The following is a 22,218-nucleotide window of genomic DNA, read 5'->3' on the forward strand; positions in this document are numbered from 1 at the left end:
CATGAGCAGCAGAGTGGCGCAGCGGAAGCGTGCTGGGCCCATAACCCAGAGGTCGGTGGATCGAATCCATCCTCTGTTATGTGCACTTATTTTTTTGTTAATTAAATTCTTCCAAAACTGGAATTGATATTTTGACTCTTTTATTTTTACTTAAAGTACAATAACTTTTAACATTTTAATTTGTTTTAATAGTATATTGACAGCATTGTTTTTTTTTTCAGAAATCCACTTAATTTTCTTTACCCTATTACTGAAATGGTAATTGACAAAAACAAGCTACATTGTCACCAGAAGAGCAATGCAAAATGTACAATTGATATTTCAAAATCATCTTTCCATTTTGAATTTCAATGATGCATTGGGGCAACGATTTTGTGAGAAACATCTTCACCCTTAAAGAAAGATTTTCTTAACTTCTTACCTGTGTGCTGATTAGATATCACCTGGTTTTCACATTAAACAGATTCCCACTTGAGAAAGCAGCAAGGATGCAGTGAGGTTTATGTTTCCTGGTGTCAACCTGTATTATTTCAGTGGACATTGTAATGAGGATGCATCTTGCTGCCTTTCCAATGAAGCAAGTTTTAATCAGTAATAGGTGAAAAACCATTCCTACAAAGGTGTTAATCAGAGACTTGGCTTTGTGGACACTTTTCAGAGAGCAAATGTGTTAGCATAAAAATAAAGCCATAAAATGGAGAGCTGATTAATTACTCAATTGGATTTCTCTGCCTGCATAATTTTTTTTCTCTGCAACCCCATGCTAAATTGTGCTTCCTGTTTTTTATAAAATGACTTAATCAAATCTGACTCTGATTGCATCAGAGAAGGCCAGGTACCCTACACTATAAGAGGTGGTTTGAAATTTTGACTTGTCTACTTAAAGATCACCAAAATTTGATCACAAGGTCAATTACGTCCCCGGGTGGGATTGAACCACCAACCTTTCGGTTAACAGCCGAATGCGCTAACCGATTGCGCCACAGAGACAGCTTGCAAAAGCATGTACTGACAAAGGCTAAAAAGCATTCATCTAGAAAGTTTCCTAGAAAAAGGTTAAAAAGGCAATAATCTGGAGAGTTTTGCAAGATTTTTCTTCCATTGACCAACGAAGAAACACATTGGTACTTTCACATGATGAGTGAGTACTTCAGGATCTCTGACACTTACATGAGCAGCAGAGTGGCGCAGCGGAAGCGTGCTGGGCCCATAACCCAGAGGTCGGTGGATCGAAACCATCCTCTGCTATGTGCACTTATTTTTTTGTTAATTAAATTCTTCCAAAACTGGAATTGATATTTTGACTCTTTTATTTTTACTTAAAGTACAATAACTTTTAACATTTTAATTTGTTTTAATAGTATATTGACAGCATTGTTTTCTTTCAGAAATCCACTTAATTTTCTTTACCCTATTACTGAAATGGTAATTGACAAAAACAAGCTACATTGTCACCAGAAGAGCAATGCAAAATGTACAATTGATATTTCAAAATCATCTTTCCAGCTTGAATTTCAATGATGCATTGGGGCAACGATTTTGTGAGAAACATCTTCACCCTTAAAGAAAGATTTTCTTAACTTCTTACCTGTGTGCTGATTAGATATCACCTGGTTTTCACATTAAACAGATTCCCACTTGAGAAAGCAGCAAGGATGCAGTGAGGTTTATGTTTCCTGGTGTCAACCTGTATTATTTCAGTGGACATTGTAATGAGGATGCATCTTGCTGCCTTTCCAATGAAGCAAGTTTTAATCAGTAATAGGTGAAAAACCATTCCTACAAAGGTGTTAATCAGAGACTTGGCTTTGTGGACACTTTTCAGAGAGCAAATGTGTTAGCATAAAAATAAAGCCATAAAATGGAGAGCTGATTAATCACTCAATTGGATTTCTCTGCCTGCATAATTTTTTTTCTCTGCAACCCCATGCTAAATTGTGCTTCCTGTTTTTTATAAAATGACTTCATCAAATCTGACTCTGATTGCATCAGAGAAGGCCAGGTACCCTACACTATAAGAGGTGGTTTGAAATTTTGACTTGTCTACTTAAAGATCAGCAAAATTTGATCACAAGGTCAATTACATCCCTGGGTGGTATTGAACCACCAGCCTTTCGGTTAACAGCCAAATGCTCTAACCGATTGCACCACAGAGACAACTTGCAAAAGCATGTACTAACAAAGGCTAAAAAGCATTCATCTAGAAAGTTTCCTAGAAAAAGGTTAAAAAGGCAATAATCTGGAGAGTTTTGCAAGATTTTTCTTCCATTGACCAACGAAGAAACACATTGGTACTTTCACATGATGAGTGAGTACTTCAGGATCTCTTGCACTTACATGAGCAGCAGAGTGGCACAGCGGAAGCGTGCTGGGCCCATAACCCTGAGGTCGGTGGATCGAAACTATCCTCTGCTATGTGCACTTATTTTTTTGTTAATTAAATTCTTCCAAAACTGGAATTGATATTTTGACTCTTTTATTTTTACTTAAAGTACAATAACTTTTAACATTTTAATTTGTTTTAATAGTATATTGACAGCATTGTTTTCTTTCAGAAATCCACTTAATTCTCTTTACCCTATTACTGAAATGGTAATTGATAAAAACAAGCTACATTGTCACCAGAAGAGCAATGCAAAATGTACAATTGATATTTCAAAATCATCTTTCCATCTTGAATTTCAATGATGCATTGGGGCAACAATTTTGTGAGAAACATCTTCACCCTTAAAGAAAGATTTTCTTAACTTCTTACCTGTGTGCTGATTAGATATCACCTGGTTTTCACATTAAACAGATTCCCACTTGAGAAAGCAGCAAGGATGCAGTGAGGTTTATGTTTCCTGGTGTCAACCTGTATTATTTCAGTAGACATTGTAATGAGGATGCATCTTGCTGCCTTTCCAATGAAGCAAGTTTTAATCAGTAATACGTGAAAAACCATTCCTACAAAGGTGTTAATCAGAGACTTGGCTTTGTGGACACTTTTCAGAGAGCAAATGTGTTAGCATAAAAATAAAGCCATAAAATGGAGAGCTTATTAATCACTCAATTGGATTTCTCTGCCTGCATAATTTTTTTTTCTCTGCAACCCCATGCTAAATTGTGCTTCCTGTTTTTTATAAAATGACTTAATCAAATCTGACTCTGATTGCATCAGAGAAGGCCAGGTACCCTACACTATAAGAGGTGGTTTGAAATTTTGACTTGTCTACTTAAAGATCACCAAAATTTGATCACAAGGTCAATTACGTCCCCGGGTGGGATTGAAGCTCCAACTTTTCGGTTAACAGCTGAATGCGCTAACCGATTGCGCCACAGAGACAGCTTGCAAAAGCATGTACTGACAAAGGCTAAAAAGCATTCATCTAGAAAGTTTCCTAGAAAAAGTTTAAAAAGGCAATAATCTGGAGAGTTTTGCAAGATTTTTCTTCCATTGACCAACGAAGAAACACATTGGTACTTTCACATGATGAGTGAGTACTTCAGGATCTCTGGCACTTACATGAGCAGCAGAGTGGCGCAGCGGAAGCGTGCTGGGCCCATAACCCAGAGGTCGGTGGATCGAAACCATCCTCTGCTATGTGCACTTATTTTTTTGTTAATTAAATTCTTCCAAAACTGGAATTGATATTTTGACTCTTTTATTTTTACTTAAAGTACAATAACTTTTAACATTTTAATTTGTTTTAATAGTATATTGACAGCATTGTTTTTTTTTCAGAAATCCACTTAATTTTCTTTACCCTATTACTGAAATGGTAATTGACAAAAACAAGCTACATTGTCACCAGAAGAGCAATGCAAAATGTACAATTGATATTTCAAAATCATCTTTCCATTTTGAATTTCAATGATGCATTGGGGCAACGATTTTGTGAGAAACATCTTCACCCTTAAAGAAAGATTTTCTTAACTTCTTACCTGTGTGCTGATTAGATATCACCTGGTTTTCACATTAAACAGATTCCCACTTGAGAAAGCAGCAAGGATGCAGTGAGGTTTATGTTTCCTGGTGTCAACCTGTATTATTTCAGTGGACATTGTAATGAGGATGCATCTTGCTGCCTTTCCAATGAAGCAAGTTTTAATCAGTAATAGGTGAAAAAACATTCCTACAAAGGTGTTAATCAGAGACTTGGCTTTGTGGACACTTTTCAGAGAGCAAATGTGTTAGCATAAAAATAAAGCCATAAAATGGAGAGCTGATTAATCACTCAATTGGATTTCTCTGCCTGCATAATTTTTTTTCTCTGCAACCCCATGCTAAATTGTGCTTCCTGTTTTTTATAAAATGACTTCATCAAATCTGACTCTGATTGCATCAGAGAAGGCCAGGTACCCTACACTATAAGAGGTGGTTTGAAATTTTGACTTGTCTACTTAAAGATCAGCAAAAATTGATCACAAGGTCAATTACGTCCCTGGGTGGTATTGAACCACCAGCCTTTCGGTTAACAGCCAAATGCTCTAACCGATTGCACCACAGAGACAACTTGCAAAAGCATGTACTAACAAAGGCTAAAAAGCATTCATCTAGAAAGTTTCCTAGAAAAAGGTTAAAAAGGCAATAATCTGGAGAGTTTTGCAAGATTTTTCTTCCATTGACCAACGAAGAAACACATTGGTACTTTCACATGATGAGTGAGTACTTCAGGATCTCTGGCACTTACATGAGCAGCAGAGTGGCGCAGCGGAAGCGTGCTGGGCCCATAACCCTGAGGTCGGTGGATCGAAACCATCCTCTGCTATGTGCACTTATTTTTTTGTTAATTAAATTCTTCCAAAACTGGAATTGATATTTTGACTCTTTTATTTTTACTTAAAGTACAATAACTTTTAACATTTTAATTTGTTTTAATAGTATATTGACAGCATTGTTTTCTTTCAGAAATCCACTTAATTTTCTTTACCCTATTACTGAAATGGTAATTGACAAAAACAAGCTACATTGTCACCAGAAGAGCAATGCAAAATGTACAATTGATATTTCAAAATCATCTTTCCATCTTGAATTTCAATGATGCATTGGGGCAACGATTTTGTGAGAAACATCTTCACGCTTAAAGAAAGATTTTCTAAACTTCTTACCTGTGTGCTGATTAGATATCACCTGGTTTTCACATTAAACAGATTCCCACTTGAGAAAGCAGCAAGGATGCAGTGAGGTTTATGTTTCCTGGTGTCAACCTGTATTATTTCAGTGGACATTGTAATGAGGATGCATCTTGCTGCCTTTCCAATGAAGCAAGTTTTAATCAGTAATAGGTGAAAAACCATTCCTACAAAGGTGTTAATCAGAGACTTGGCTTTGTGGACACTTTTCAGAGAGCAAATGTGTTAGCATAAAAATAAAGCCATAAAATGGAGAGCTGATTAATCACTCAATTGGATTTCTCTGCCTGCATAATTTTTTTTCTCTGCAACCCCAATGCTAAATTGTGCTTCCTGTTTTTTATAAAATGACTTAATCAAATATGACTCTGATTGCATCAGAGAAGGCCAGGTACCCTACACCATAAAAGGTGGTTTGAAATTTTGACTTGTCTACTTAAAGATCACCAAAATTTGATCACAAGGTCAATTACGTCCCTGGGTGGGATTGAACCACCAACCTTTCGGTTAACAGCCGAATGCGCTAACCGATTGCGCCACAGAGACAGCTTGCAAAAGCATGTACTGACAAAGGCTAAAAAGCATTCATCTAGAAAGTTTCCTAGAAAAAGGTTAAAAAGGCAATAATCTGGAGAGTTTTGCAAGATTTTTCTTCCATTGACCAACGAAGAAACACATTGGTACTTTCACATGATGAGTGAGTACTTCAGGATCTCTGACACTTACATGAGCAGCAGAGTGGCGCAGCGGAAGCGTGCTGGGCCCATAACCCAGAGGTTGGTGGATCGAAACCATCCTCTGCTATGTCCACTTTTTTTTTTTTGTTAATTAAATTCTTCCAAAACTGGAATTGATATTTTGACTCTTTTATTTTTACTTAAAGTACAATAACTTTTAACATTTTAATTTGTTTTAATAGTATATTGACAGCATTGTTTTCTTTCAGAAATCCACTTAATTTTCTTTACCCTATTACTGAAATGGTAATTGACAAAAACAAGCTACATTGTCACCAGAAGAGCAATGCAAAATGTACAATTGATATTTCAAAATCATCTTTCCAGCTTGAATTTCAATGATGCATTGGGGCAACGATTTTGTGAGAAACATCTTCACCCTTAAAGAAATATTTTCTTAACTTCTTACCTGTGTGCTGATTAGATATCACCTGGTTTTCACATTAAACAGATTCCCACTTGAGAAAGCAGCAAGGATGCAGTGAGGTTTATGTTTCCTGGTGTCAACCTGTATTATTTCAGTGGACATTGTAATGAGGATGCATCTTGCTGCCTTTCCAATGAAGCAAGTTTTAATCAATAATAGGTGAAAAACCATTCCTACAAAGGTGTTAATCAGAGACTTGGCTTTGTGGACACTTTTCAGAGAGCAAATGTGTTAGCATAAAAATAAAGCCATAAAATGGAGAGCTGATTAATCACTCAATTGGATTTCTCTGCCTGCATAATTTTTTTTCTCTGCAACCCCATGCTAAATTGTGCTTCCTGTTTTTTATAAAATGACTTAATCAAATCTGACTCTGATTGCATCAGAGAAGGCCAGGTACCCTACACTATAAGAGGTGGTTTGAAATTTTGACGTGTCTACTTAAAGATCAGCAAAATTTGATCACAAGGTCAATTACGTCCCTGGGTGGTATTGAACCACCAGCCTTTCGGTTAACAGCCGAATGCGCTAACCGATTGCACCACAGAGACAACTTGCAAAAGCATGTACTAACAAAGGCTAAAAAGCATTCATCTAGAAAGTTTCCTAGAAAAAGGTTAAAAAGGCAATAATCTGGAGAGTTTTGCAAGATTTTTCTTCCATTGACCAACGAAGAAACACATTGGTACTTTCACATGATGAGTGAGTACTTCAGGATCTCTGGCACTTACATGAGAAGCAGAGTTGCGCAGCGGAAGCGTGCTGGGCCCATAACCCAGAGGTTGGTGGATCGAAACCATCCTCTGCTATGTGCACTTATTTTTTTGTTAATTAAATTCTTCCAAAACTGGAATTGATATTTTGACTTTTATTTTTACTTAAAGTACAATAACTTTTAACATTTTAATTTGTTTTAATAGTATATTGACAGCATTGTTTTCTTTCAGAAATCCACTTAATTTTCTTTACCCTATTACTGAAATGGTAATTGACAAAAACAAGCTACATTGTCACCAGAAGAGCAATGCAAAATGTACAATTGATATTTCAAAATCATCTTTCCAGCTTGAATTTCAATGATGCATTGGGGCAACGATTTTGTGAGAAACATCTTCACCCTTAAAGAAAGATTTTCTTAACTTCTTACCTGTGTGCTGATTAGATATCACCTGGTTTTCACATTAAACAGATTCCCACTTGAGAAAGCAGCAAGGATGCAGTGAGGTTTATGTTTCCTGGTGTCAACCTGTATTATTTCAGTGGACATTGTAATGAGGATGCATCTTGCTGCCTTTCCAATGAAGCAAGTTTTAATCAGTAATAGGTGAAAAACCATTCCTACAAAGGTGTTAATCAGAGACTTGGCTTTGTGGACACTTTTCAGAGAGCAAATGTGTTAGCATAAAAATAAAGCCATAAAATGGAGAGCTGATTAATCACTCAATTGGATTTCTCTGCCTGCATAATTTTTTTTCTCTGCAACCCCATGCTAAATTGTGCTTCCTGTTTTTTATAAAATGACTTAATCAAATCTGACTCTGATTGCATCAGAGAAGGCCAGGTACCCTACACTATAAGAGGTGGTTTGAAATTTTTACTTGTCTACTTAAAGATCACCAAAATTTGATCACAAGGTCAATTACGTCCCTGGGTGGGATTGAACCACCAACCTTTCGGTTAACAGCCGAATGCGCTAACCAATTGCGCCAAAGAGACAGATTGCAAAAGCATGTGCTGACAAAGGCTAAAAAGCATTCATCTAGAAAGTTTCCTAGAAAAAGGTTAAAAAGGCAATAATCTGGAGAGTTTTGCAAGATTTTTCTTCCATTGACCAACGAAGAAACACATTGGTACTTTCACATGATGAGTGAGTACTTCAGGATCTCTGACACTTACATGAGCAGCAGAGTGGCGCAGCGGAAGCGTCCTGGACCCATAACCCAGAGGTTGGTGGATCGAAACCATCCTCTGCTATGTGCACTTATTTTTTTTGTTAATTAAATTCTTCCAAAACTGGAATTGATATTTTGACTCTTTTATTTTTACTTAAAGTACAATAACTTTTAACATTTTAATTTGTTTTAATAGTATATTGACAGCATTGTTTTTTTTCAGAAATCAACTTAATTTTCTTTACCCTATTACTGAAATGGTAATTGACAAAAACAAGCTACATTGTCACCAGAAGAGCAATGCAAAATGTACAATTGATATTTCAAAATCATCTTTCCAGCTTGAATTTCAATGATGCATTGGGGCAACGATTTTGTGAGAAACATCTTCACCCTTAAAGAAAGATTTTCTTAACTTCTTACCTGTGTGCTGATTAGATATCACCTGGTTTTCACATTAAACAGATTCCCACTTGAGAAAGCAGCAAGGATGCAGTGAGGTTTATGTTTCCTGGTGTCAACCTGTATTATTTCAGTGGACATTGTAATGAGGATGCATCTTGCTGCCTTTCCAATGAAGCAAGTTTTAATCAGTAATAGGTGAAAAACCATTCCTACAAAGGTGTTAATCAGAGACTTGGCTTTGTGGACACTTTTCAGAGAGCAAATGTGTTAGCATAAAAATAAAGCCATAAAATGGAGAGCTGATTAATCACTCAATTGGATTTCTCTGCCTGCATAATTTTTTTTCTCTGCAACCCCATGCTAAATTGTGCTTCCTGTTTTTTATAAAATGACTTAATCAAATATGACTCTGATTGCATCAGAGAAGGCCAGGTACCCTACACCATAAGAGGTGGTTTGAAATTTAGACATGTCTACTTAAAGATCAGCAAAATTTGATCACAAGGTCAATTACGTCCCTGGGTGGGATTGAACCACCAACCTTTCGGTTAACAGCCGAATGCGCTAACCGATTGCACCACAGAGACAGCTTGCAAAAGCATCTACTGACAAAGGCTAAAAAGCATTCATCTAGAAAGTTTCCTAGAAAAAGGTTAAAAAGGCAATAATCTGGAGAGTTTTGCAAGATTTTTCTTCCATTGACCAACGAAGAAACACATTGGTACTTTCACATGATGAGTGAGTACTTCAGGATCTCTGACACTTACATGAGCAGCAGAGTGGCGCAGCGGAAGCGTGCTGGGCCCATAACCCAGAGGCTGGTGGATCGAAACCATTCTCTGCTGTGTGCACTTATTTTTTTGTTAATTAAATTTTTCCAAAACTGGAATTGATATTTTGACTATTTTATTTTTACTTAAAGTACATTAACTTTTAACATTTTAATTTGTTTTAATAGTATATTGACAGCATTGTTTTCTTTCAGAAATCCACTTAATTTTCTTTACCCTATTACTGAAATGGTAATTGACAAAAACAAGCTACATTGTCACCAGAAGAGCAATGCAAAATGTACAATTGATATTTCAAAATCATCTTTCCAGCTTGAATTTCAATGATGCATTGGGGCAACGATTTTGTGAGAAACATCTTCACCCTTAAAGAAAGATTTTCTTAACTTCTTACCTGTGTGCTGATTAGATATCACCTGGTTTTCACATTAAACAGATTCCCACTTGAGAAAGCAGCAAGGATGCAGTGAGGTTTATGTTTCCTGGTGTCAACCTGTATTATTTCAGTGGACATTGTAATGAGGATGCATCTTGCTGCCTTTCCAATGAAGCAAGTTTTAATCAGTAATAGGTGAAAAACCATTCCTACAAAGGTGTTAATCAGAGACTTGGCTTTGTGGACACTTTTCAGAGAGCAAATGTGTTAGCATAAAAATAAAGCCATAAAATGGAGAGCTGATTAATCACTCAATTGGATTTCTCTGCCTGCATAATTTTTTTTCTCTGCAACCCCATGCTAAATTGTGCTTCCTGTTTTTTATAAAATGACTTAATCAAATATGACTCTGATTGCATCAGAGAAGGCCAGGTACCCTACACCATAAGAGGTGGTTTGAAATTTAGACATGTCTACTTAAAGATCAGCAAAATTTGATCACAAGGTCAATTACGTCCCTGGGTGGGATTGAACCACCAACCTTTCGGTTAACAGCCGAATGCGCTAACCGATTGCACCACAGAGACAGCTTGCAAAAGCATCTACTGACAAAGGCTAAAAAGCATTCATCTAGAAAGTTTCCTAGAAAAAGGTTAAAAAGGCAATAATCTGGAGAGTTTTGCAAGATTTTTCTTCCATTGACCAACGAAGAAACACATTGGTACTTTCACATGATGAGTGAGTACTTCAGGATCTCTGACACTTACATGAGCAGCAGAGTGGCGCAGCGGAAGCGTGCTGGGCCCATAACCCAGAGGCTGGTGGATCGAAACCATTCTCTGCTGTGTGCACTTATTTTTTTGTTAATTACATTTTTCCAAAACTGGAATTGATATTTTGACTATTTTATTTTTACTTAAAGTACAATAACTTTTAACATTTTAATTTGTTTTAATAGTATATTGACAGCATTGTTTTCTTTCAGAAATCCACTTAATTTTCTTTACCCTATTACTGAAATGGTAATTGACAAAAACAAGCTACATTGTCACCAGAAGAGCAATGCAAAATGTACAATTGATATTTCAAAATCATCTTTCCAGCTTGAATTTCAATGATGCATTGGGGCAACGATTTTGTGAGAAACATCTTCACCCTTAAAGAAAGATTTTCTTAACTTCTTACCTGTGTGCTGATTAGATATCACCTGGTTTTCACATTAAACAGATTCCCACTTGAGAAAGCAGCAAGGATGCAGTGAGGTTTATGTTTCCTGGTGTCAACCTGTATTATTTCAGTGGACATTGTAATGAGGATGCATCTTGCTGCCTTTCCAATGAAGCAAGTTTTAATCAGTAATAGGTGAAAAACCATTCCTACAAAGGTGTTAATCAGAGACTTGGCTTTGTGGACACTTTTCAGAGAGCAAATGTGTTAGCATAAAAATAAAGCCATAAAATGGAGAGCTGATTAATCACTCAATTGGATTTCTCTGCCTGCATAATTTTTTTTCTCTGCAACCCCATGCTAAATTGTGCTTCCTGTTTTTTATAAAATGACTTAATCAAATCTGACTCTGATTGCATCAGAGAAGGCCAGGTACCCTACACTATAAGAGGTGGTTTGAAATTTTGACTTGTCTACTTAAAGATCACCAAAATTTGATCACAAGGTCAATTACGTCCCTGGGTGGGATTGAACCACCAACCTTTCGGTTAACAGCCGAATGCGCTAACCGATTGCGCCACAGAGACAGATTGCAAAAGCATGTGCTGACAAAGGCTAAAAAGCATTCATCTAGAAAGTTTCCTAGAAAAAGGTTAAAAAGGCAATAATCTGGAGAGTTTTGCAAGATTTTTCTTCCATTGACCAACGAAGAAACACATTGGTACTTTCACATGATGAGTGAGTACTTCAGGATCTCTGACACTTACATGAGCAGCAGACTGGCGCAGCGGAAGCATGCTAGGCCCATAACCCAGAGGCTGGTGGATCGAAACCATCCTCTGCTGTGTGCACTTATTTTTTTGTTAATTAAATTTTTCCAAAACTGGAATTGATATTTTGACTCTTTTATTTTTACTTAAAGTACAATAACTTTTAACATTTTAATTTGTTTTAATAGTATATTGACAGCATTGTTTTCTTTCAGAAATCCACTTAATTTTCTTTACCCTATTACTGAAATGGTAATTGACAAAAACAAGCTACATTGTCACCAGAAGAGCAATGCAAAATGTACAATTGATATTTCAAAATCATCTTTACAGCTTGAATTTCAATGATGCATTGGGGCAACGATTTTGTGAGAAACATCTTCACCCTTAAAGAAAGATTTTCTTAACTTCTTACCTGTGTGCTGATTAGATATCACCTGGTTTTCACATTAAACAGATTCCCACTTGAGAAAGCAGCAAGGATGCAGTGAGGTTTATGTTTCCTGGTGTCAAACTGTATTATTTCAGTGGACATTGTAATGAGGATGCATCTTGCTGCCTTTCCAATGAAGCAAGTTTTAATCAGTAATAGGTGAAAAACCATTCCTACAAAGCTGTTAATCAGAGACTTGCCTTTGTGGACACTTTTCAGAGAGCAAATGTGTTAGCATAAAAATAAAGCCATAAAATGGAGAGCTGATTAATCACTCAATTGGATTTCTCTGCCTGCATATTTTTTTTTCTCTGCAACCCCATGTTAAATTGTGCTTCCTGTTTTTTATAAAATGACTTAATCAAATCTGACTCTGATTGCATCAGAGAAGGCCAGGTACCCTACACTATAAGAGGTGGTTTGAAATTTTTACTTGTCTACTTAAAGATCACCAAAGTTTGATCACAAGGTCAATTACGTCCCTGGGTGGTATTGAACCACCAGCCTTTCGGTTAACAGCCGAATGCGCTAACCGATTGCACCATAGAGACAACTTGCAAAAGCATGTACTAACAAAGGCTAAAAAGCATTCATCTAGAAAGTTTCCTAGAAAAAGGTTAAAAAGGCAATAATCTGGAGAGTTTTGCAAGATTTTTCTTCCATTGACCAACGAAGAAACACATTGGTACTTTCACATGATGAGTGAGTACTTCAGGATCTCTGACACTTATGTGAGCAGCAGAGTGGCGCAGCGGAAGCGTGCTGGGCCCATAACCCAGAGGTCGGTGGTTCGAAACCATCCTCTGCTATGTGCACTTATTTTTTTGCTAATTAAATTCTTCCAAAACTGGAATTGATATTTTGACTCTTTTATTTTTACTTAAAGTACAATAACTTTTAACATTTTAAGTTGTTTTAATAGTATATTGACAGCATTGTTTTCTTTCAGAAATCCACTTAATTTTCTTTACCCTATTACTGAAATGGTAATTGACAAAAACAAGCTACATTGTCACCAGAAGAGCAATGCAAAATGTACAATTGATATTTCAAAATCATCTTTCCATCTTGAATTTCAATGATGCATTGGGGCAACGATTTTGTGAGAAACATCTTTACCCTTAAAGAAAGATTTTCTTAACTTCTTACCTGTGTGCTGATTAGATATCACCTGGTTTTCACATTAAACAGATTCACACTTGAGAAAGCAGCAAGGATGCAGTGAGGTTTATGTTTCCTGGTGTCAAACTGTATTATTTCAGTGGACATTGTAATGAGGATGCATCTTGCTGCCTTTCCAATTAAGCAAGTTTTAATCAGTAATAGGTGAAAAACCATTCCTACAAAGGTGTTAATCAGAGACTTGCCTTTGTGGACACTTTTCAGAGAGCAAATGTGTTAGCATAAAAATAAAGCCATAAAATGGAGAGCTGATTAATCACTCAATTGGATTTCTCTGCCTGCATAATTTTTTTTCTCTGCAACCCCATGCTAAATTGTGCTTCCTGTTTTTTATAAAATGACTTAATCAAATCTGACTCTGATTGCATCAGAGAAGGCCAGGTACCCTACACTATAAGAGGTGGTTTGAAATTTTGACTTGTCTACTTAAAGATCACCAAAATTTGATCACAAGGTCAATTACGTCCCTGGGTGGGATTGAACCACCAACCTTTCGGTTAACAGCCGAATGCGCTAACCGATTGCGCCACAGAGACAGATTGCAAAAGCATGTGCTGACAAAGGCTAAAAAGCATTCATCTAGAAAGTTTCCTAGAAAAAGGTTAAAAAGGCAATAATCTGGAGAGTTTTGCAAGATTTTTCTTCCATTGACCAACGAAGAAACACATTGGTACTTTCACATGATGAGTGAGTACTTCAGGATCTCTGACACTTACATGAGCAGCAGACTGGCGCAGCGGAAGCATGCTAGGCCCATAACCCAGAGGCTGGTGGATCGAAACCATCCTCTGCTGTGTGCACTTATTTTTTTGTTAATTAAATTTTTCCAAAACTGGAATTGATATTTTGACTCTTTTATTTTTACTTAAAGTACAATAACTTTTAACATTTTAATTTGTTTTAATAGTATATTGACAGCATTGTTTTCTTTCAGAAATCCACTTAATTTTCTTTACCCTATTACTGAAATGGTAATTGACAAAAACAAGCTACATTGTCACCAGAAGAGCAATGCAAAATGTACAATTGATATTTCAAAATCATCTTTACAGCTTGAATTTCAATGATGCATTGGGGCAACGATTTTGTGAGAAACATCTTCACCCTTAAAGAAAGATTTTCTTAACTTCTTACCTGTGTGCTGATTAGATATCACCTGGTTTTCACATTAAACAGATTCCCACTTGAGAAAGCAGCAAGGATGCAGTGAGGTTTATGTTTCCTGGTGTCAAACTGTATTATTTCAGTGGACATTGTAATGAGGATGCATCTTGCTGCCTTTCCAATGAAGCAAGTTTTAATCAGTAATAGGTGAAAAACCATTCCTACAAAGCTGTTAATCAGAGACTTGCCTTTGTGGACACTTTTCAGAGAGCAAATGTGTTAGCATAAAAATAAAGCCATAAAATGGAGAGCTGATTAATCACTCAATTGGATTTCTCTGCCTGCATATTTTTTTTTCTCTGCAACCCCATGTTAAATTGTGCTTCCTGTTTTTTATAAAATGACTTAATCAAATCTGACTCTGATTGCATCAGAGAAGGCCAGGTACCCTACACTATAAGAGGTGGTTTGAAATTTTTACTTGTCTACTTAAAGATCACCAAAGTTTGATCACAAGGTCAATTACGTCCCTGGGTGGTATTGAACCACCAGCCTTTCGGTTAACAGCCGAATGCGCTAACCGATTGCACCATAGAGACAACTTGCAAAAGCATGTACTAACAAAGGCTAAAAAGCATTCATCTAGAAAGTTTCCTAGAAAAAGGTTAAAAAGGCAATAATCTGGAGAGTTTTGCAAGATTTTTCTTCCATTGACCAACGAAGAAACACATTGGTACTTTCACATGATGAGTGAGTACTTCAGGATCTCTGACACTTATGTGAGCAGCAGAGTGGCGCAGCGGAAGCGTGCTGGGCCCATAACCCAGAGGTCGGTGGTTCGAAACCATCCTCTGCTATGTGCACTTATTTTTTTGCTAATTAAATTCTTCCAAAACTGGAATTGATATTTTGACTCTTTTATTTTTACTTAAAGTACAATAACTTTTAACATTTTAAGTTGTTTTAATAGTATATTGACAGCATTGTTTTCTTTCAGAAATCCACTTAATTTTCTTTACCCTATTACTGAAATGGTAATTGACAAAAACAAGCTACATTGTCACCAGAAGAGCAATGCAAAATGTACAATTGATATTTCAAAATCATCTTTCCATCTTGAATTTCAATGATGCATTGGGGCAACGATTTTGTGAGAAACATCTTTACCCTTAAAGAAAGATTTTCTTAACTTCTTACCTGTGTGCTGATTAGATATCACCTGGTTTTCACATTAAACAGATTCACACTTGAGAAAGCAGCAAGGATGCAGTGAGGTTTATGTTTCCTGGTGTCAAACTGTATTATTTCAGTGGACATTGTAATGAGGATGCATCTTGCTGCCTTTCCAATTAAGCAAGTTTTAATCAGTAATAGGTGAAAAACCATTCCTACAAAGGTGTTAATCAGAGACTTGCCTTTGTGGACACTTTTCAGAGAGCAAATGTGTTAGCATAAAAATAAAGCCATAAAATGGAGAGCTGATTAATCACTCAATTGGATTTCTCTGCCTGCATATTTTTTTTTTTCTCTGCAACCCCATGCTGAATTGTGCTTCCTGTTTTTTATAAAATGACTTAATGAAATCTGACTCTGATTGCATCAGAGAAGGCCAGGTACCCTACACTATAAGAGGTGGTTTGAAATGTTGACTTGTCTACTTAAAGATCAGCAAAATTTGATCACAAGGTCAATTACGTCCCTGGGTGGTATTGAAACACCAGCCTTTCGGTTAACAGCCGAATGCGCTAACCGATTGCACCACAGAGACAACTTGCAAAAGCATGTACTAACAAAGGCTAAAAAGCATTCATCTAGAAAGTTTCCTAGAAAAAGGTTAAAAAGGCAATAATCTGGAGAGTTTTGCAAGATTTTTCTTCCATTGACCAACGAAGAAACACATTGGTACTTTCACATGATGAGTGACTACTTCAGGATCTCTGACACTTACATGAGCAGCAGAGTGGCGCAGCGGAAGCGTGCTGGGCCCATAACCCAGAGGCTGGTGGATCGAAACCATCCTCTGCTGTGTGCACTTATTTTTTTGTTAAATAAATTTTTCCAAAACTGGAATTGATATTTTGACTATTTTATTTTTACTTAAAGTACAATAACTTTTAACATTTTAATTTTTTTAATAGTATATTGACAGCATTGTTTTCTTTCAGAAATCCACTTAATTTTCTTTACCCTATTACTGAAATGGTAATTGACAAAAACAAGCTACATTGTCACCAGAAGAGCAATGCAAAATGTACAATTGATATTTCAAAATCATCTTTACAGCTTGAATTTCAATGATGCATTGGGGCAACGATTTTGTGAGAAACATCTTCACCCTTAAAGAAAGATTTTCTTAACTTCTTACCTGTGTGCTGATTAGATATCACCTGGTTTTCACATTAAACAGATTCCCACTTGAGAAAGCAGCAAGGATGCAGTGAGGTTTATGTTTCCTGGTGTCAAACTGTATTATTTCAGTGGACATTGTAATGAGGATGCATCTTGCTGCCTTTCCAATGAAGCAAGTTTTAATCAGTAATAGGTGAAAAACCATTCCTACAAAGCTATTAATCAGAGACTTGCCTTTGTGGACACTTTTCAGAGAGCAAATGTGTTAGCATAAAAATAAAGCCATAAAATGGAGAGCTGATTAATCACTCAATTGGATTTCTCTGCCTGCATATTTTTTTTTCTCTGCAACCCCATGCTAAATTGTGCTTCCTGTTTTTTATAAAATGACTTAATCAAATCTGACTCTGATTGCATCAGAGAAGGCCAGGTACCCTACACTATAAGAGGTGGTTTGAAATTTTGACTTGTCTACTTAAAGATCACCAAAATTTGATCACAAGGTCAATTACGTCCCTGGGTGGTATTGAACCACCAGCCTTTCGGTTAACAGCCGAATGCGCTAACCGATTGCACCATAGAGACAACTTGCAAAAGCATGTACTAACAAAGGCTAAAAAGCATTCATCTAGAAAGTTTCCTAGAAAAAGGTTAAAAAGGCAATAATCTGGAGAGGTTTGCAAGATTTTTCTTCCATTGACCAACGAAGAAACACATTGGTACTTTCACATGATGAGTGAGTACTTCAGGATCTCTGACACTTATGTGAGCAGCAGAGTGGCGCAGCGGAAGCGTGCTGGGCCAATAACCCAGAGGTCGGTGGATCGAAACCATCCTCTGCTATGTGCACTTATTTTTTTGTTAATTAAATTCTTCCAAAACTGGAATTGATATTTTGACTCTTTTATTTTTACTTAAAGTACAATAACTTTTAACATTTTAATTTGTTTTAATAGTATATTGACAGCATTGTTTTCTTTCAGAAATCCACTTAATTTTCTTTACCCTATTACTGAAATGGTAATTGACAAAAACAAGCTACATTGTCACCAGAAGAGCAATGCAAAATGTACAATTGATATTTCAAAATCATCTTTCCAGCTTGAATTTCAATGATGCATTGGGGCAACGATTTTGTGAGAAACATCTTCACCCTTAAAGAAAGATTTTCTTAACTTCTTACCTGTGTGCTGATTAGATATCACCTGGTTTTCACATTAAACAGATTCACACTTGAGAAAGCAGCAAGGATGCAGTGAGGTTTATGTTTCCTGGTGTCAACCTGTATTATTTCAGTGGACATTGTAATGAGGATGCATCTTGCTGCCTTTCCAATGAAGCAAGTTTTAATCAGTAATAGGTGAAAAACCATTCCTACAAAGGTGTTAATCAGAGACTTGGCTTTGTGGACACTTTTCAGAGAGCAAATGTGTTAGCATAAAAATAAAGCCATAAAATGGAGAGCTGATTAATCACTCAATTGGATTTCTCTGCCTGCATAATTTTTTTTCTCTGCAACCCCATGCTAAATTGTGCTTCCTGTTTTTTATAAAATGACTTCATCAAATCTGACTCTGATTGCATCAGAGAAGGCCAGGTACCCTACACTATAAGAGGTGGTTTGAAATTCTGACTTGTCTACTTAAAGATCACCAAAATTTGATCACAAGGTCAATTACGTCCCTGGGTGGTATTGAAACACCAGCCTTTCGGTTAACAGCCGAATGCGCTAACCGATTGCACCACAGAGACAACTTGCAAAAGCATGTACTAACAAAGGCTAAAAAGCATTCATCTAGAAAGTTTCCTAGAAAAAGGTTAAAAAGGCAATAATCTGGAGAGTTTTGCAAGATTTTTCTTCCCTTGACCAACGAAGAAACACATTGGTACTTTCACATGATGAGTGAGTACTTCAGGATCTCTGACACTTACGTGGGCAGCAAAGTGGCGCAGCGAAAGCGTGCTGGGCCCATAACCCAGAGGTCGGTGGATCGAAACCATCCTCTGCTATGTGCACTTATTTTTTTGTTAATTAAATTCTTCCAAAACTGGGATTGATATTTTGACTCTTTTATTTTAACTTAAAGTACAATAACTTTTAACATTTTAATTTGTTTTAATAGTATATTGACAGCATTGTTTTCTTTCAGAAATCCACTTAATTTTCTTTACCCTATTACTGAAATGGTAATTGACAAAAACAAGCTACATTGTCACCAGAAGAGCAATGCAAAATGTACAATTGATATTTCAAAATCATCTTTCCAGCTTGAATTTCAATGATGCATTGGGGCAACGATTTTGTGAGAAACATCTTCACCCTTAAAGAAAGATTTTCTTAACTTCTTACCTGTGTGCTGATTAGATATCACCTGGTTTTCACATTAAACAGATTCCCACTTGAGAAAGCAGCAAGGATGCAGTGAGGTTTATGTTTCCTGGTGTCAACCTGTATTATTTCAGTGGACATTGTAATGAGGATGCATCTTGCTGCCTTTCCAATGAAGCAAGTTTTAATCAGTAATAGGTGAAAAACCATTCCTACAAAGGTGTTAATCAGAGACTTGGCTTTGTGGACACTTTTCAGAGAGCAAATGTGTTAGCATAAAAATAAAGCCATAAAATGGAGAGCTGATTAATCACTCAATTGGATTTCTCTGCCTGCATAATTTTTTTTCTCTGCAACCCCATGCTAAAATGTGCTTCCTGTTTTTTATAAAATGACTTAATCAAATCTGACTCTGATTGCATCAGAGAAGGCCAGGTACCCTACACTATAAGAGGTGGTTTGAAATTTTGACTTGTCTACTTATAGATCACCAAAATTTGATAACAAGGTCAATTACGTCCCTGGGTGGGATTGAACCACTAACCTTTCGGTTAACAGCCGAATGCGCTAACCGATTGCGCCACAGAGACAGCTTGCAAAAGCATGTGCTGACAAAGGCTAAAAAGCATTCATCTAGAAAGTTTCCTAGAAAAAGGTTAAAAAGGCAATAATCTGGAGAGTTTTGCAAGATTTTTCTTCCATTGACCAACGAAGAAACACATTGGTACTTTCACATGATGAGTGAGTACTTCAGGATCTCTGACACTTACATGAGCAGCAGAGTGGCGCAGCGGAAGCGTGCTGGGCCCATAACCCAGAGGCTGGTGGATCGAAACCATCCTCTGCTGTGTGCACTTATTTTTTTGTTAAATAAATTTTTCCAAAACTGGAATTGATATTTTGACTATTTTATTTTTACTTAAAGTACAATAACTTTTAACATTTTAATTTTTTTAATAGTATATTGACAGCATTGTTTTCTTTCAGAAATCCACTTAATTTTCTTTACCCTATTACTGAAATGGTAATTGACAAAAACAAGCTACATTGTCACCAGAAGAGCAATGCAAAATGTACAATTGATATTTCAAAATCATCTTTACAGCTTGAATTTCAATGATGCATTGGGGCAACGATTTTGTGAGAAACATCTTCACCCTTAAAGAAAGATTTTATTAACTTCTTACCTGTGTGCTGATTAGATATCACCTGGTTTTCACATTAAACAGATTCCCACTTGAGAAAGCAGCAAGGATGCAGTGAGGTTTATGTTTCCTGGTGTCAAACTGTATTATTTCAGTGGACATTGTAATGAGGATGCATCTTGCTGCCTTTCCAATGAAGCAAGTTTTAATCAGTAATAGGTGAAAAACCATTCCTACAAAGCTATTAATCAGAGACTTGCCTTTGTGGACACTTTTCAGAGAGCAAATGTGTTAGCATAAAAATAAAGCCATAAAATGGAGAGCTGATTAATCACTCAATTGGATTTCTCTGCCTGCATATTTTTTTTTCTCTGCAACCCCATGCTAAATTGTGCTTCCTGTTTTTTATAAAATGACTTTATCAAATCTGACTCTGATTGCATCAGAGAAGGCCAGGTACCCTACACTATAAGAGGTGGTTTGAAATTTTTACTTGTCTACTTAAAGATCACCAAAATTTGATCACAAGGTCAATTACATCCCTGGGTGGTATTGAACCACCAGCCTTTCGGTTAACAGCCGAATGCGCTAACCGATTGCACCATAGAGACAACTTGCAAAAGCATGTACTAACAAAGGCTAAAAAGCATTCATCTAGAAAGTTTCCTAGAAAAAGGTTAAAAAGGCAATAATCTGGAGAGGTTTGCAAGATTTTTCTTCCATTGACCAACGAAGAAACACATTGGTACTTTCACATGATGAGTGAGTACTTCAGGATCTCTGACACTTATGTGAGCAGCAGAGTGGCGCAGCGGAAGCGTGCTGGGCCCATAACCCAGAGGTCGGTGGATCGAAACCATCCTCTGCTATGTGCACTTATTTTTTTGTTAATTAAATTCTTCCAAAACTGGAATTGATATTTTGACTCTTTTATTTTTACTTAAAGTACAATAACTTTTAACATTTTAATTTGTTTTAATAGTATATTGACAGCATTGTTTTCTTTCAGAAATCCACTTAATTTTCTTTACCCTATTACTGAAATGGTAATTGACAAAAACAAGCTACATTGTCACCAGAAGAGCAATGCAAAATGTACAATTGATATTTCAAAATCATCTTTCCAGCTTGAATTTCAATGATGCATTGGGGCAACGATTTTGTGAGAAACATCTTCACCCTTAAAGAAAGATTTTCTTAACTTCTTACCTGTGTGCTGATTAGATATCACCTGGTTTTCACATTAAACAGATTCCCACTTGAGAAAGCAGCAAGGATGCAGTGAGGTTTATGTTTCCTGGTGTCAACCTGTATTATTTCAGTGGACATTGTAATGAGGATGCATCTTGCTGCCTTTCCAATGAAGCAAGTTTTAATCAGTAATAGGTGAAAAACCATTCCTACAAAGGTGTTAATCAGAGACTTGGCTTTGTGGACACTTTTCAGAGAGCAAATGTGTTAGCATAAAAATAAAGCCATAAAATGGAGAGCTGATTAATCACTCAATTGGATTTCTCTGCCTGCATAATTTTTTTTCTCTGCAACCCCATGCTAAATTGTGCTTCCTGTTTTTTATAAAATGACTTCATCAAATCTGACTCTGATTGCATCAGAGAAGGCCAGGTACCCTACACTATAAGAGGTGGTTTGAAATTCTGACTTGTCTACTTAAAGATCACCAAAACTTGATCACAAGGTCAATTACGTCCCTGGGTGGGATTGAACCACCAACCTTTCGGTTAACAGCTGAATGCGCTAACCGATTGCGCCACAGAGACAGCTTGCAAAAGCATGTGCTGACAAAGGCTAAAAAGCATTCATCTAGAAAGTTTCCTAGAAAAAGGTTAAAAAGGCAATAATCTGGAGAGTTTTGCAAGATTTTTCTTCCATTGACCAACGAAGAAACACATTGGTACTTTCACATGATGAGTGAGTACTTCAGGATCTCTGACACTTACATGAGCAGCAGAGTGGCGCAGCGGAAGCGTGCTGGGCC

The 22,218-nt window shown here is 36.7% G+C and overlaps 14 non-coding genes across 14 annotated transcripts; 4 read left to right on the forward strand and 10 right to left on the reverse strand.

The window, feature by feature from the left end:
* Positions 1 to 7: 7 nt before the first annotated feature.
* On the forward strand, positions 8 to 79 carry TRNAM-CAU (transfer RNA methionine (anticodon CAU)). Its single transcript has one exon. It is a non-coding gene; the product is annotated as a tRNA-Met (tRNA).
* An 837-nt stretch (positions 80 to 916) lies between these two features.
* TRNAN-GUU (transfer RNA asparagine (anticodon GUU)) lies at positions 917 to 990 on the reverse strand. Its single transcript has one exon. It is a non-coding gene; the product is annotated as a tRNA-Asn (tRNA).
* A 4,597-nt stretch (positions 991 to 5,587) lies between these two features.
* Positions 5,588 to 5,661, reverse strand: TRNAN-GUU (transfer RNA asparagine (anticodon GUU)). Its single transcript has one exon. It is a non-coding gene; the product is annotated as a tRNA-Asn (tRNA).
* A 1,095-nt stretch (positions 5,662 to 6,756) lies between these two features.
* Positions 6,757 to 6,830, reverse strand: TRNAN-GUU (transfer RNA asparagine (anticodon GUU)). The gene has a single exon. It is a non-coding gene; the product is annotated as a tRNA-Asn (tRNA).
* Positions 6,831 to 7,921: 1,091 nt separating this feature from the next.
* TRNAN-GUU (transfer RNA asparagine (anticodon GUU)) lies at positions 7,922 to 7,995 on the reverse strand. The gene has a single exon. It is a non-coding gene; the product is annotated as a tRNA-Asn (tRNA).
* A 1,094-nt stretch (positions 7,996 to 9,089) lies between these two features.
* On the reverse strand, positions 9,090 to 9,163 carry TRNAN-GUU (transfer RNA asparagine (anticodon GUU)). Its single transcript has one exon. It is a non-coding gene; the product is annotated as a tRNA-Asn (tRNA).
* Positions 9,164 to 10,256: 1,093 nt separating this feature from the next.
* TRNAN-GUU (transfer RNA asparagine (anticodon GUU)) lies at positions 10,257 to 10,330 on the reverse strand. The gene has a single exon. It is a non-coding gene; the product is annotated as a tRNA-Asn (tRNA).
* A 1,093-nt stretch (positions 10,331 to 11,423) lies between these two features.
* TRNAN-GUU (transfer RNA asparagine (anticodon GUU)) lies at positions 11,424 to 11,497 on the reverse strand. Its single transcript has one exon. It is a non-coding gene; the product is annotated as a tRNA-Asn (tRNA).
* Positions 11,498 to 12,850: 1,353 nt separating this feature from the next.
* On the forward strand, positions 12,851 to 12,922 carry TRNAM-CAU (transfer RNA methionine (anticodon CAU)). Its single transcript has one exon. It is a non-coding gene; the product is annotated as a tRNA-Met (tRNA).
* Positions 12,923 to 13,757: 835 nt separating this feature from the next.
* TRNAN-GUU (transfer RNA asparagine (anticodon GUU)) lies at positions 13,758 to 13,831 on the reverse strand. Its single transcript has one exon. It is a non-coding gene; the product is annotated as a tRNA-Asn (tRNA).
* A 1,353-nt stretch (positions 13,832 to 15,184) lies between these two features.
* On the forward strand, positions 15,185 to 15,256 carry TRNAM-CAU (transfer RNA methionine (anticodon CAU)). Its single transcript has one exon. It is a non-coding gene; the product is annotated as a tRNA-Met (tRNA).
* A 2,263-nt stretch (positions 15,257 to 17,519) lies between these two features.
* Positions 17,520 to 17,591, forward strand: TRNAI-AAU (transfer RNA isoleucine (anticodon AAU)). Its single transcript has one exon. It is a non-coding gene; the product is annotated as a tRNA-Ile (tRNA).
* Positions 17,592 to 19,593: 2,002 nt separating this feature from the next.
* On the reverse strand, positions 19,594 to 19,667 carry TRNAN-GUU (transfer RNA asparagine (anticodon GUU)). Its single transcript has one exon. It is a non-coding gene; the product is annotated as a tRNA-Asn (tRNA).
* A 2,259-nt stretch (positions 19,668 to 21,926) lies between these two features.
* On the reverse strand, positions 21,927 to 22,000 carry TRNAN-GUU (transfer RNA asparagine (anticodon GUU)). Its single transcript has one exon. It is a non-coding gene; the product is annotated as a tRNA-Asn (tRNA).
* Between the last annotated feature and the right edge of the window lie 218 nt (positions 22,001 to 22,218).

Source organism: Pseudophryne corroboree, chromosome 4, assembly GCF_028390025.1.
Source record: "Pseudophryne corroboree isolate aPseCor3 chromosome 4, aPseCor3.hap2, whole genome shotgun sequence".
Lineage (NCBI taxonomy): Eukaryota > Metazoa > Chordata > Amphibia > Anura > Myobatrachidae > Pseudophryne > Pseudophryne corroboree.